The sequence below is a fragment of the Prorops nasuta genome, unplaced genomic scaffold (genome assembly GCF_024137725.1).
Source record: "Prorops nasuta isolate Cenicafe-Biocafe unplaced genomic scaffold, Cenicafe_Pnas_1.2 PNAS00010, whole genome shotgun sequence".
Classification (NCBI taxonomy): Eukaryota; Metazoa; Arthropoda; class Insecta; order Hymenoptera; family Bethylidae; genus Prorops; species Prorops nasuta.
In genome coordinates, this window is record NW_027116807.1 from 2,279,129 (window position 1) to 2,292,454 (window position 13,326).

The following is a 13,326-nucleotide window of genomic DNA, read 5'->3' on the forward strand; positions in this document are numbered from 1 at the left end:
TTGACAAACACCTTTAATCTCTTCAAGAATCTCGCTCGCTACTTTTGATATTGAATTACGGTAACTATAAAATATTCAGGGGCATATAGTGAAATAAAACAAAGTTGGAAGTAAAAAACGTGGAGTATAATGGGAAGGAATAGAGAACAGGTGGTTCCCTCGAAGGCGGAAGTTGCATGGACGTTATGAACAATGTGTGCAGGTTGGTCGAGCGGTCGTTTAATAACCCTGATTTGCCGTTTATACGGGAGAGGTGAGGAGAGGAGGTGGTGGTGGTACTGGTGGTGGTGGTGGTGCTGCTGCGCTGCTGGAGGGATGGAATCGCGCGCAACAACCGTATACATAATCACGTAATGCGGTTATCATGCCAATTGCGTAAATATTTGAGCCAATTTGTGGCATGCAACGGGCACGATTGGTTTCCTCGGGGACCGTGAAGCTTCGCCGGAGCACCGATCGCTCATCTATTATATATATATATATATATATAGTATACTATATAGCGATGCAGTGTCTCTGAATCAAAAAGGATTGACCGAGATACACCGAGAAAAATATTTCAACCAACGAACAATTTTTTGTTGCAAAAGTAAACAAAATTCGTTGATAAAACGAATAAATTCACATCGATACGATAAATGATTAGTTATATAATTAATTATTCGTTGTACGGATGAATTTTGTTCAATGTTACAACGAAACATTGTTCGGTGGTTGAAACTTTTTTCTCGGTGTAGATCAACGAGAATATTTTTTTAATCTTCGGCTAGTTTTTAACTTTGGTGCTTCGTCATTAGAACTGGGAGGAAGTAGGAAAAAGGGGAGTAAGGACAGATCACTGGCCTAATTGATCTTGGAGTATGGTAAGGGTCAGGCAACTGCTCTCTCGGTTTTGACTACCTGCGGCCATAAGTAGGCGGCACACGGCAACCCCTGCACGGCGTCCAGAATGGACAAACGAAGGTGCTTCTTATAATAAAAGAAAGTATACTCACTGCTTTTTCTACCTTATCTCATAACTATTGGGTAGGATTCATTCAGAAATTTTAAAATTCTGTGTCCCTAAGCAGAATATATTATTCAATATTACTCGTTCATTCATTTCCTTTCTCATATCAATGATCGAGTTTCGCAGTTTAGATGAGAATGATGAAAAGTTTTAACTGCGTAGTCTTCAATCTGTATGAGCGAAAATATGCTTCTTATAATAAAAGAAACTATAATCACTGCTTTTTCTACCTTATCTCTTCAGTATTGAGTAGATTTCATTCAGAAATTCAAAATTTCCATGTATCTAAGCAAAATATATTATTGAATATAACTCGTCCATTCATTTCCTTTCTCATCGGAATCATCGAGTTTCGCAGCTGAGACGAAAGTAACGAGATGGGACCGTGTGAATGTGCGAGAAGGGGGAGGAGAGAGAAAAAGTGGCAAGAGATTCGAGAGAGAGAGAGAAAAAGCTCGAGAGGCGCTATGTCATGGCTTGTAATGACCGCGCCAGGAAACGCGACGCCCTGTCGAGAGTGCGTCGGGGATGAGAGAGATGTGCAGGAAAAAGAAAAGAAGAAAATTAACAAGTCGAAGAGGAGGAAGAAGCTGAATAAGAAGACGAAACAATCGCTCTTCTTTATCTTTCCTTGCGCGATGACCGGTCGCAGGTAGCGCAAGGTATTTATACACCGTCGAATATTCATAGTAAACTTCCGAGGAACTCACTCGTGCTGCAACGTTCGATATTATCGAGTGCTTTCAGTTAACGGAAATCACCTGACATTTTCTTGGAGTAATTTTGGCAAGTTTAATCTCTTCCGGACTATATAAAAAAAATTTTTTTTTCAACGCTTTGAAAATCTGAGATATTCTTAGATGGAACGAGATGTATTTTCAAATTATTAAAATACTTTTAAAAATATATAAGATTATTTGTGGAAATGTATTCAACCTTTTACACTCTGATGTCCCCTCTCTTAGGGGATATAATGTTCCTCGTATGAAAATAGCTAAGTGCGAACAATTAAGTTTATTTTTAAATACATATTTTTTTTTATTTATTCTTGCTATAATTTTTCTAAAATTATACCCATGCAAAGATTGTTTTATATATATTAGAAATTACTGTAACGATAGTATCTATAGTGTTTCTAATTAACGAAAATCACCTGAGATTCCTTCCGATAACTCTGCTAAAGCAAAATTCTTCTCCTATATACACTGAATCAAAAATGATTTCATTTAATTTAATATTGATTCGAATAAGTGCATTGAGATACATATCATTTTTATTAAAAATTAAATTAAACAACAAATTTATTCCAATCACACACAATTTAATTCGTTAAACCAAACTCATTAACATCAAATAATTATCCATTAAAATAAATTGCACTTACCTTAGTATACCTAAATAGACATTAATAATTATTTCAATTAAACAATATTTTCGCGCTGTATAAATTTACAAATTCTTCAACGCTTTGAAAATCAAAGAAACTCTGCTTCGCTTATATATTACTGTTATAAATTTTATAAAATTAATCGATGCAGCGGCTACCGTATGTATATATTAAATACAGCTACAGTCCGATATTATCGAGCGTCGTCAATTAATCGTCTCTCGTAAAAAACCCAAATGGGAATCGACCAGTGAGACCCGCCGGCGCTTCTTTCTTTTCTAACAAAAGGCTCGTATAAGCTGATGGAGAGAGGATCCAGCACTCTGAAAGTCACTGACTACCCGTGAGAACTCCTCCACCTCTTTTATAATAATCCTCAATATTTATCCTAATTACATCATTAAGCTTCCACCGATAACTGTATTATTCTCCTTTCAACAAGCCAAAGTATATAACTGCAGAAGAACTCATCTTCCAATTTGCAGACTAAAAGAAATTTGAGGAAGGAAAAAAAACTCATCTTAGTAGAGAAAAAAAAGATAATTCGTTGGAACGAAAATTCATTAATTCATGAATTATAGAAACGAATTATTAGTTAATGTAGAAGATCTTCAGGACGTTGTTCCAGGTTGCTTTTGTTGGGTATATTACATATATTTGAATATATATGTATATACCACACTATTAAAACTGACTTTCTATAAATATATACAGGGTGTAACAGTGATCTGCAGTCGAAGTTTAAGGGTACAAAAACAACATTATTGTGGACACTCTTCATTAACAAATTTTTGATTCTGTACTTGATCCCCCTTTGAAGGAAGTTAATTTTTCGAATAATTAAAAAAATCTACGTTCTGTAAGCACTGCTACGAAATTTGTTAAAATTTTAAGTAAATTGAACAAGTACTTTGTTTTTTCATTTATTCCAAGTAAAACATAGGATTTTTATGAGTCAAAGATTTTTTATTAATTTTCAGAGAAAAGTAGAGAAAACATTCGGAAAATATTTAGACTCATAAAACTCAATCGTGGCTGTTAATAACGAAAAAAATGAAGAAACGAAACTTATTTTCTGGACTTACATAAAATATGAACCAGCTTCGTCAGAGTCAGTTTCTCTTCATTACAAAGTGTACAATAATTTGTTTAATTATTCAAAAAATTATTTTGTAAGAATTTGGGATCAAACAGTAGAGAAAAAAAGATATTAAGAAAAAATGTTCACAGTGATGTTGCGTATCCACCCTAAAATTTGGATCTTACATCACTGTGCTACACCCAATATATACGTTTATTTAATAAGTGTTGAAAATTGGCTCGTAATTTTGGAGATATCGTGGAAACAGAAGCAGAACGCCCTTAATCTCCGTTCGGGTCGTATCGTAATTCTCGATCGAATATGGTACAGAGGGAGTGGAGGGAGTGGAGGTGCCAAAAAGGCACGCGTTAGCCACGCGGGTGCCCTTTGGACCTTATTAAGAAAAACTCGCCATTCGGCGGAATTTACGCTCGGGCCCAAATCGATAAAACGAGACGTTAACGAGGCCATTGGATTGGTTTCTATGCGCCGTGACGAAAGAAACTATAATGTGCTGCCTCTTCGTTTTACTTTGGGTATTCCCCCGCAAGACGTGAGAAGCGGCGGGAACAAAAGCCCAACCCAAAAACGATTATATTATTGGAGTATAATCGTAATGTGATCTTCGCCATAACACAAACTACCTTTTAAAGATAAAATTGAGAAACGATTATATTATTGGAATATTATGCAAGTTTCTTCATTTGTTCCTCGTAGGAAGCAAAAAAGCAATGACACCATGCTCGGCTCTAAAAAAAGTCTATAAAAATATAATCGTGGTATTCGCATGATCATAATAAATGTTATTTTATAACTACAAAGTTTATCCCAGATATCACGAATGTGTTATTTAATATACATAAGTAAAAATAATGAATGCTACATTTTTCGTTCGTTTCTTGCGAGACGTAAGAAGAAACGACACTATGCTCAGCTTTAAAAAAAATTATTTTATAGAATAATATAATCACGATAACTGCATGACCATAAAACGTGCTACCTCGTAACGACAGAATCGATCTCAGATATCACGATTGCGTTATTTCAGAAAGATAAAAAAAATACTCCTACTAGAGTGGTGAATGCAAGGCGTTAAATGAAATTAGCGCGGCGTTTAGTGAAGCGAGCGAGGTGCAGGCAGGCGTTTAGTCGATCCTTCGGGTTATAAATTATTGCCGAATGACTTGCAGCGCCGGGTAGGAACTCGAGCAGAAGAAAAAAGAGCGATTCGAGCTGTCCACGCGGGGCCACGTGAACTTGCTACGCGGGAGTAGAAGAAACTTCATTGAACACGATGCGAGGACAGTATGTTAAATGATCTCGGTAAAACTGTTACGTATTAAAGAAGGACTTTTTTGGGTTGTCCACGCAGGACAACGCGAAGCTGTAAGAAACAAGTGAAGGAAGCAACACTGAAAATATAATATAAGGACACTAAACTAATTTGTAAATCTTCCAAATGTAAAAAAAAAGTGATGTTCGAATTGTCCTCGGAGAATGCAAAGTTGTAGAAGCAAGTGGAGGAAGCATTAGTGAGAAACTGTTTGGACAGTAAAATAATCAGTTAATCCGCTAGATATAAAAAATAAGGACGTTTCTTGGGAATTTCGGAAGAAGCAATTATACCGGGTCGGAGGAGCGTGACAAGCTTTTGAGGTCGGTCCACGGTTACAGGTCGGAGAAATAAAGAAGAAAAGGAAGTGGACTGGCCCGGGTAGGTCTAGGTTTGGGCAGTAGGCGTGAAACGTTGGCGCCTGGCGCTCGAAACAGGAAAAGGGTTTCGCTTGAATTTTGTAAGGATCGCCCAAAGACCGTGAAAACTGGATGACTTTGGTAAACTGACCAAGAAAATCTCTCATCAATCTTGGAGCTCCTGTGGGACCGTGCGGAATTGCAGAAATAAATTAGGGAGTCGTTAGAGTTTTCTACGTATATACATATAGAGAGGGAGAGAGAGAGTGGAAGTTGTACCAAACTTTCTATGCACCTTTTAAAACTTTTTTAAATAAATCAGTAAAACTCTGTTGTTACATTAACTCTATATATATATAGAATAAAAATCTGTGTCGCATGAAAAACGAGTAAAGTTTAGATTGCCCCGATAGGATATCAGGTGAGACTTTCATCTGATAGGAGTCATAGATTTTAACTTTGCGGGACGATTCATCTTTGCCGCTAGTGAGAAGGGAATATATCAGAGTGTGTGGAAACACTCGAAACCTCGGAAGCAATTATAAAAGCAACTGCTTAAATACCCGATAGGCCATGAGGTCTTTGTCTCGTGTTGTACCTGTTATAGCCTGTTTCACAAATGAGGCTAGGTAGAAAGGTCGACCACGTATATTTGTATCCCTCGTCTTCTCGATTCCGAGCAATAAGTTACATTTTATCTATCGTGTGTTTACACATTTTTATTGAGCGCCACCCCCCTACAATTCTCTTTGTATTTTTCTTCATCCTTACACAGACACTGTTGCTGGGAAAATATTCGTAAGGATCCCACGATACCTCGTGTATATATGTGTAGTACACACGAATAGATATACTATTGTATATAGTATACTGGTCACGCTATATTTTACGAAATTTTCTGTCCCTCGAAAGTGTTGCTAATACCTGCGTCGTTCCTCCATTATGAGTCTGCCACGTGACACGATACTACTGTGTAAATATGCTTGCTACATTCGGCCATAAATCAAGAGACCTCTTGATATCGAGTAGCGAATAGCAGAAAGGATCCGAATGCTAATTTTTCGTGAAAATTAATACTCTCTGAATGTTTAATTTTACGTTTGTATATATATATATGTATGTATAGTGTATCATTATTGAGCGAATAGACCGCATCCTAAGATAACAAGAACAAGATGTTTTGTAAGGAGGACCACGTGCCAGGTGTCTCAATGTATGTTGATAGAAGACTAGAGTATAAGTAACAATGTTAAATATTTTGAGGATCTTCGAGAATGTTTAACGTGCAAATTTGAATAATATACTGAGAATACGAGTGTTTGCTAAGGATGAGGAATCGAAGTCTGGGTCCTCAGTAAAGCTTCGTTTGGCTTCCTAAACAGTAAGAAGTAGGAAGAGAAGTATCAAAAACGAGCAACGATATTAAATATTTTGAGGATGTTTAAAAATATTTAACGTGTAAATTTGAACAATATACTAAGATAGGGAATCGAAGCTTGGGTCGTTTTGTAAAATTTTCGTTTAGCTTCCAGAGCAGATTGCAAGAAGTAGGAGGAGGTTGAGGTGGTTGAGATGGAGGAGGAGGAGGAGGAGGGGGGGGGGGGAAGGATTGGGGAGAAAGAGAAAGGTTTGCGTGATGTATCCTAGTCAACCCTGGGTGAGGGCCTTTTCGTGGGGATCGAGAAGGCCGCCTAAGGATGCACGGGGTCTCGTCCTGAAATCCGGGACACGCGAGCCTCGCGGGAAATTCTTTGCCTCGGCTGGGCCCTCCGCTTCTCGGTAAAATAGCGTTTGGCCCCGGGCGAATCCTCCTTCTCCTCTCTACCTCTGCTCCGTCTGCTGTGGCCCCGTCCTAGTAGATTACCCTCACTCTATATAGTATACAGGCTGTCCTTGGATTTAAGGACTAGGCTGTCAATGACTAAATGCTTCCTGCGAATTTGCCACTTTTTTTAGATACACACACTATACATATATATATATATATATATAATAGATGAACTGTATATATTTCTTATATATATATAGACGAGAATACACAGTCCCTCTATATCTCTCTCTATATATATATAGTATACATAAAGACACTACTGCGTTAGATTAGGGGGAGCCATGGCGCCAGGTGAAGGGGTTGAGCACACGGCAGTTTCTCTCGAGGCGGTTAGGATCCTGATGAGCGGCCGAAAGCGTAGGACGAGTGGATTTGTTCGAGAGGACCGGGCCGAGAGTAGATAAAGAGAAAGAGTTTTCGGGCTTGACCGGTGGTGTTTTCGAGAGGGGACGAGGGAAAAAAGGATGAGCAAGTATATATAGGGAGAGTGGAAGAAGAGGCAAAGCAAAAGTGGAGGAGGAGGAGGAGGAGGAATAGGGGGGTTAGTAGTATAGAAGAAGGGCAGAGGTACTGGCGCCGCGCGCGGCAGCCTCAAAGGGATCCTCCGCACGCCCATCTGTCTCCGCTCCGCCCCTATTCCCGCGCATCATATACATCATGTACGAGGCGAACGCGCGATGTACCCCTCGTCCCGCGTTCCTCGACCACCCCGACTCGATTCAACTCGATTCGACTCTCCTCTCTCTCTCTCTCTAATGTATCCGATACGACTCGCACATCCCCGTGCGTAGTCCTAGTCCTACCACCGCAAACAACCCCTCTACATCCCCCCTCCCCCTCCTTCTATCAAATTCCTACTGGCGTGTCTGTCGCTGGCTCTCCAATTACTGAAATATCGATTTGCTCTGGTCGAAATGAAATAAACTCAATTTGGTCTATGTGTGTGTATATCGATATAGAAGAGTGCGAGCAGGTGTTGATGGTAATTGTGTTTGCGATACTTGCTGTGTACTACAGTATATATATATATATATATATATATATATGTGTGTGTGTGTAGAATTGACCAGTGCATTTCTTTAAAACAACTTATTACATGCGGGTATTTCAATATAGTTAGAAAGATTCGCAAAGAGGTCTGCAGCTGTCGAGTATTTTTCGTATTAGCACCTTGCGGAATTCGTGGCTCTTGCCACTCGATAAATCGTTTTTGCACTTTGTATATATGTATATGTACACTCATGCCATGCTTGGGCCTTACGTAAGCAAACACTCGAACGAACGGAAAACATCATGAATATCGGAATACTTTCAAACATTAGCCGCAGCATAGTATTTACGCAGGAATTCGCGGTGCACGCGGGGAGCCTTGTTCGATCGGCCATAGTCGTGTTTCATCGCGAACCTTCGTATTTTAAACTCTCTTGGTATTGCACAGTGCAGCAGCTTCGATGGATGCTATGGAAGAATTTCTGTGTGCTTACACACACAGTAATGGGTGCTTTAATTATTTTCTTAAAGTATTGATTTCATTATATACTTTCATCGGTTGGGTTTATTTAATACATATTTTTAAAAAAAGAATTACTTTAAAAATTTTAGTTTATTTTATATACAATATTCAGCAGTCTAGATTATAAGAGGGAATTTCTATATGCAAGCTCTACGCGAAGACAGCAACTGTTCCAACTACTCTGCCTTATACTATATATATATACGTTTCCAAAGAGAGAAAAAACTTTATTCCAAATAATACATCCTTCCTATTTAATAATCTAAACACCTTGTTGACTAACAACTGTACAACGTTTATGCATGAAAAGACGAGTTAACTCGTCACCCGTTAGCAAAGTGTTAAGTGTAGGCGGATAAAATAATATTCCTGTCCATATTTTATGGCAAATGCAGTATGCCGAGATATGCTTCTCTAAAATACTGATTTTACTACTTGTTTCAATTATAAAATTTTAATTAAATTAGTAGAAATCTATTTGGAAGGAATAAACTGACAATTATTTTCTCCTTTTCCACTACACAGTAAGTTGTACGCAACGGAAGAATTTCCACGTGCAGAAACCCCACACAGAAGCAGCAACTGCTCCCCAACTTTGTCCTATAGCATATACACGTTTCCGAAGGAAAAACTTTTTATTCCAGGTCACGCATCCTTCCTGTTTAAAAATTGATCGACCTCGACGATATAGGGATAGCGATTTCTCATTTAAACATTCAGTTCTCATTAACCCTTGCTCGAACAGTCAAGTTTCCCCCTTTCGCTTTGAGAGAGAACTATATCTACTGCTGTATATAACAATAACAATGATAATAATAATATGGAAACTTCGTTCATACGTATATCTATAACTCCAACAGTAGTTTATAGAGCCTCGTCGAAGCGTCGATTTGCCACTCGCCTCTTTAGCGAGGTAATTAATAGAGTTTTAAGTGGTCAGTTACGAGATGGGCGATTGGAGAAAGATATAAGAGAGAGAGAGAGGAGCGGATAAAACGGGTGCAGGCTTTTCGAGTAAAATTTTTGCAGGGTCATGCTGGACCTATCGATTGTCCGCGTGACACGGGACTTCCGACTTTTTGGCCCACTGAAACGATTCGTTCGTAACTCTGCCAACTGTTGACTCTGTATTTTACTGAATCAATACTGTGTGTGTATATATATATATATATAAGAATTTTTATCATTGAATTATAGAGAGAGTATTAAACTCGACGATATATAATAAGACACTCGTGCAGGTGGTCTCGATCCACTGTCTGTTCAAGATTAATAGCTACGTTTCTATAAACTATATATACAGTATATATATATATAATAGTACAACATCGAAGGAAAAGATTTTCTAATTCATCGAAATCGTTGCTATGAATCTTTGGCCAGATTCAGCCTCTTTTCCCAATCAGGTCTTTCGACTTAATTATACGAAGGGAAAAAGGTTTTTTCTGGCCAAAGGATCCCGTATAGCTGATTGGGATGAAGTCCGCAGGAAGTGGCTTCCTTCTCTCCGCTGGTAATTAGGCTGATTGATTGGACAGTAACTAATGAATCGCTGCTAATTGTTCGCGGTAAAAAATAGTATATCGCTTGGCAAAAAGTGGCCAAAGCACACATAGCTGACCTACGAGGACTGACCGGCCAAGATCACAGGACTCCCCTTGCCGCCTCCTTGCCGCGACCTTCCGGCCTTGTCGACCTTCTCCACCACCACCACCACCACCACTGGAGCACCACCGCTCCTCCCGCTAATTATTTCTTTCTCTTACTCCCTCCCCCCCCCCCCCCATTACCAACACACACTTTTCTACACATCGCACTCCCAAACCCGCGTGCACGCTCACAGTTGGCGAACGGTGAAAGTCCGCGCGAGGAATCCGAGAAATGTCGACAAAAATGAGGAGAAAAACCGAGTGCTGGAAAGCCAGTGCTCCTTTCTAATTCAATACTCGAAACGTGCTAAAATAACAGCTGTATATAATTTATCAAAGGATCGAGTCGAGCGATACGTAAGGATAGAGACGATAGAGTTTTGTGGTAATTGGGATCGAAGCGATAAACTCTATATAGCCCAGGGCTCGATAGGAAGACCGGACTGGCTCCGGGAGACTCCTAGAAATCACATTCTGGCGGCTGGAGATCGCAAGGGCCGCAATTATCCGCTCACCTTGCTGAAATCCTGCAGCTAGTATCTGACCAAACTCGAGAAAATTGGCCAGTGGAATGGCGCGGGGGAAGGGAAAAAAAGTAGAAAGAAATTTTATACACACACAGACACACACACACACAGAAAAAAAATAAATAAAAAAACATTTAATTCCCATGTTTCTCCAGCGTTCATCATTACACGTCGCGGAGAGTCTGAATAATATCCAGCGAGGTGGCGCGGGCATTTTCTTCCGGATGTTTATAAGCGTGCGAGAATTCGAGGACGCCAGGCGTCCCGGCGCTTTTTGCGGATGGTATGGCTTGGCGCACGCGGGGATAGCGTGACGGCCCGAGGCCGGCTAGTTGACATCGAGTGCCTCGGTGGTGGGTATCGTGCGGGTCTCGGGGCTGATAGTCCTCCCGTGTGCACGCCGCACGACGACCACGGCGTGTACCGGTGATGGTGCTCCGGCTGCATGGCTTTTGTGGAAAAGGGGCCCTCCTGGCGCTGGCCCCGAGTGCCGGTGGCTCCAGCCCCACGCCTCTCCCGCCCTACGTCTCGTGTGCCAGCGCGCTCGACGTGCACGCACGCATCCTGCACGCACGCGAGCACACTCGACTCTGCCGCGCGGCGGCCTTTTGCAGCAGAATTGCGTTCCTCGCGCAGCTCTCGCCCCAGAGCTCTCTCGCCAACCTCGCCAACCTGGCCAACCTGCGCCTCGCTACTACACCACTCGGACACGGTATTCGACCACGATGACAAAGCCCCAATGAATATACATGAAGGACAGAGATACGAGGCGGCTCCTCCCCGCGGGAAAACCGTCCACGACGAAGCGTCGTCACGCGAGAACGACGCCAGCTGACGCTCTCTTCCAACAACCCCTCGCACTTCGTTCCATCCCTCTCTTTTTCTACCCTTTCTCTATACTATATATATATTTATGGGTGTAGAGTATTAGATGTTATAGTGATGCATTCTACTGCGGTTTCTGCATCTTCGGGATTTTTAGTTTTATGATAACTTTATGGTGGGGGGTTTGATCATGGAAATCAAATTTTTGGTGTTCATAGAAATTTGGGGAATTTTATTGTTTTTTTAATATATAAATTTAAGTGTATTTTTATTATAAAGAGGGAGAAATTGGTACACTGTTGTTGCTTTTGGATTTCAATGATGTTTAAAATTTAACAAGGTTATTCGACGTGTATTGTTAAGCAAATTAAAGTTTGAAATGAATTAGCTGGTTTTTAATGAAATTTGATGGATTCTTCCCCTTCCAACGTATGTCTACTATTTTTTTCTTATATATATATATATGGTTATAGTCAATATACGTAGGAGAATTTTAAAGGAAACTCCGTTTCCGGTGATCAGCCTGGAAGAAATCCAATTTCTTTAGGTCGATTGGTCGGTTGACGAGCTTCGAGAGCCTTATATATAGCGGGGAGATGGATAAAAGGCTTTTCGGCTTTCGCGCACAGTCCCACCTATAATTATCTTCAGGACCGTTTCCCTGCGCGTTTCTTTCTTGGTGTTCTCCTTCCGTCGTTCCAACTTGGTAAGCTTTAATGTGATGAGACAAAAGGATACCGCTTCTCTTGCGTCAAAACTGACGGGGATGAAAGATCAGACACACCCTCCAAGGGTGTGTCAAGTCGCACAGGTGAAAGCACTCCACTGACTGGACGCCTAGTATTCTCAAAAATTCTACTCTATTTGCTAATAATTAATTTACTTAGGAAAATTGTCAAAGATAAAACAGATGAAAATAATTAATTATAGTATCCTTAAAAATTCAATATCATGAGATAATAATTTATTTACTTAGGAAAATTGCGAAAAGTAGTACAAATGAAAATAATCGACTGTTGGTATTGTAAAAAATTATGCATGGATTGTTAATATTTAAATAAATTAGAAAATTTGTGAAAAATGTTAGAGACGAAAGAACTTAACCGACTACTTTTCTAAAAAAAAATTCTACATGAGTAGCTAATATTTAATCTATTTGGAAAAATGTTGAAGTTTACATGGAAATTCCCAATTGTGATAAGAGTAGTCTGCTCAAACTTAGCTCGTTCCACTGATACTTAATGAGCTACCATTGGGCGTTTCTAGATTTATATTGTTATTAGAGAAATATAGCTGCTGTTGCTGTTCGATTCTTTTACTGGACTGCCGTAGTACTCGTAGACGTTTCTTTGTCTCAGCTACCTATCTTAAGGATTCTTCCAATCGCTTTCGAGTACCGCAAATATATCGTCCCATTCAACTTGATGAAACTGGACGAACGATTAAAAAGACCGAGTCTTATACTTAGGCACTATAATAATCTGTGTTAAAAATAAAAAGAGTCTTTTCTCCTCGCTATAATTTCATTCGAAAAATACAGTAACAGCAAATTCCTAACGTACGTTAACCAATTATTATAGTGAACTCAGTAGCATGTTGGAATTGGAGCAACGAGTCACGGATTCCTATAGTATAATAAAAGCCATGCATGACTACGAGATCTATGAATATGGCAATATTACAAAAATTCACTAATCATTGAAAGAAATTCACTACAAATGGTTCAGGAGAACGGTAGAGTGCTCGTCATTGGCGAGTCTCTGCTACAATACAAAAAACACTATCATAATATATTAAAATCCATGTATGACT